The sequence below is a fragment of the Leptonychotes weddellii genome, chromosome 16 (genome assembly GCF_054177405.1).
Source record: "Leptonychotes weddellii isolate Sample4059 chromosome 16, ASM5417740v2, whole genome shotgun sequence".
NCBI classification, from domain to species: domain Eukaryota; kingdom Metazoa; phylum Chordata; class Mammalia; order Carnivora; family Phocidae; genus Leptonychotes; species Leptonychotes weddellii.
Window position 1 is genome coordinate 9004261 of NC_138384.1, and position 3313 is coordinate 9007573.

Sequence of the window (3313 nt, forward strand, 5' to 3'; positions counted from 1 at the left end):
AAAAGATGCAAAAAAATAGTGTAAGGTAGTCCTTTATGCCTTCCACCCAGATTCACCTACCGATACATTTTGCCCCATTTGCTGTATAATTCTCGCTCTCTCTTTCTCTCTCTCCCTCTCTTTCCCTCTCCCCGCTTCTCTCCCCTTTCTCTCTCTCTCCCTCTTTCCCCAGCTTCTCTCTGTCTTCCTCTCCCCCTCTTCTTTTCTTTCTCTATATATTTTAAACCATTTGAATGAATTTTGGAGAGACCTCATTCCCCTTTATACCTAAAATACTTAAGTGTGTATTCCTTAAGAACCAGGACTTTCTCTTCATGATCAAACTCAGGCAATATACTGTTGATACAGTGCTGTTACCTAATTTGCAGTTCATATTCAGTTCCATCACTTGTCCCAATAAAGTTCTTAATAGCTCCCTCCCTCTACTGCCACCCCAGTCTAGAATTCAACTCAGGGTAGCCCATTATCTTCAGTTGTCCTGTTTCTTATCCCTTTAGTAGTTTGTAATAGTTCTTCAACCTTCCTTTGACTCTATTGATCTGGCCGTTTCTGGAGAACACAGTACCATTTTTGTTTTTGTTTGTTTGTTTGTTTTTTGGAATGTTCCTCAGTTTGGGTTTGTCTGGCATTTCCACATGAATAAATCCAGTTATACATATTCTGGCAGGGATATTACAGAATTGATACTGGGTCCTTCTCAGTGTACTGTATCAGGAAGCATATAATATAAGTGTGTCTATGTTGGTGATATTGCCTTTGATCACTTGGTTAAGGCATTGCCTGCCAGGTTTCTCAACTATAAAGTTATCCTTTTTCATTTTGTAATTAATATATGATTTGTGGGGAACTATTTTGAGACTAGGTGAATAATCTGGTTTTTTATCAAACTTTGAGCAACTATTTGATTTTCTAACACTTTCTTTTTATTTATTAGTAGGCATTCAACTGCAATTACTTGTTATTTAATGGTGGACTCATAGGTCTTTAAATTTTATTCATGGTTTATAATCCTTTACTATGATTTATTTTGATGCTCGGATTACCCCATATTTAGGCGGTGGGAGTCCTAACCTTCTTTGTATTAGTGTTTAAGATTACTTTCTCTTCATGGTAAATGATACTCATTTTCCTTTTACAGTAGCAATATAATTTTTAAAAATTTATGTTTAAAAGTGAGTTTATTTAAAGAAAAATAATGATATAATTCTATATAATATAAGTATATATATAAAATATTATGAAAAATATTAATGCTACTTTGGGCCCAGGTATAACAAAAATCACAGAAATGTTAGTATGCAAATAACAGAAGTTTGGGAAATGCTGCTCTTGTATTGTGGATAGGTTGGCTCTGTTTTTTTGTATTTCAAATATTTGACTGTTGTGTCCTAATTAAAAACATGGAATGTTTCCAAACTGCTTCTGTTTTGGCACGCACACTGTCTCTTACACTGCCTCTTTTCCTTGATGTGCAATAATAATCCTTTGCCAGGCTTTATGTCCTGGCCTTTCTTTGGGAAATACAGAATACAGCAGGAAAATGATCTGTCCCCATTTCAACCTCACCAAGTTATTCAAGGCCCAGTTCCAAGACTCCTTTTAATTAGGTAGGGTTTTTATGCATGCACAAATTAGGTCTGGCTTACTTAAACTATATGTATGAGATTGCCCACAGAATCTAAGACAAGTCTGAAGATCTAGGCTTGGGGAAAATAGAAACATGGTAGCTTTGGGGATCTGGGTAGCAGGGAGTCATGGGGAGGCTCTTTAGGGTACCACCATCCAGATGATGCGCTCCATTCATTTTTGTATGTTTGCATCTCTCTTCTTAAACTTTATATTACTAGGTGAACGTCCATTTGGCTTTCCCTGGGTCATGAGTCCCATTTGGCTAGAGGAGGGAAGGGCACCTTGACTTAACGGACTCCTGAAACAACATACAAGGCAGGGTCATTCCCCAAAGGAAAATTGGGTGCAATTCACAAAACACCTCAAATAACAAGCGTTATTATGTACTAGGTACTCAGTTAAAAATTTAACATCTATTGACTGACTTAATATACACCATAACCTGATAACATTTTTTTTTTATTTGAGAGAGAGAGGGAGCAAGAGAGAGAGCCGAGCAAGGGGAGAGGGAGAAGCAGGCTCCATGCTCAGCGTGGGGCTCCATCACAGGACCTGGGATCATGACCGGAGCCGAAAGCAGATGCTTAACCAACTGAGCAACCCAGGCGCCTAACCTGATAACATTTTAATGTTGTCATTCCCCTTTTACAGAGGAAACAACAAAGTAAGAGATTAAACACATAATGTGTGCAAGGTCATACAGCTAGTAACTGTAAAAGTCAGGATTCAGACCTAGTGCATCTATCTTTAGAGTCCCTGCTGTTGACCACTGAGCTGTAGTAGGGTGCAGTCAATACTTGGCAGGAAAAGCCTAGAGTGCCCACCCACTTCCATTCCACTGAGACTTATTATTTTTTTTTTAAAGATTTTATTTATTTATTTGAGAGAGAGAGAATGAGAGAGAGCACATGAGAGGGGGGAGGGTCAGAGGGAGAAGCAGACTCCCCGCTGAGCAGGGAGCCCGATGCGGGACTCGATCCAGGGAGTCCAGGATCATGACCTGAGCCGAAGGCAGCCGCTTAACCAACTGAGCCACCCAGGCGCCCACTGAGACTTATTTATCTTATGTACAAACATCACCTCTACCAATTTTGCACCCTAGAGCCCTATGCATCTCTCCCTTTTACGCTGCTAGCCTTCTCTGGGTGACTGGGTCCCTGTCTCACTCTGTCTTCTAGACAGTGGGCTCTTTACCAGCATTGCCAGGCTGAATTTATCTCTGAATTCTTTACAGTACATAAAATAGGGCCATGCACATAGCGAAAGCTTAGTAAATATTTGTAAACTTGAATGGAGTCTCTTTAATAATACTTACCTTAGCAAAGATAGATAGATAATAGATAGATAAATAGAGATAGATACTTACATATAGATAGACAGATTGCTCCTGACTGAGAATAGGAGCTTTTGATATCCTCTTAATTCAACAATAAAGTTAACAATAAAATACTTTGGGTCAGTGTGATGGTGCACTGATTTCCTGTCTTGCTAGTTGATTAATCTCAAAGGATCATTGGGATATCCAGTCGTCTGCCCTCAAACAAAGACAGTAGTCAGACCAGCTCTTAATATCAGCAGTCAACCTGAGCATTAGCTTGGCTCTGTAAATAGGTATTTATGCTTGTTTTTGCAAAGGATTGCTTGTTTTTGCAAAGGATGAAGAGATCAAATGCATTGAGATGTG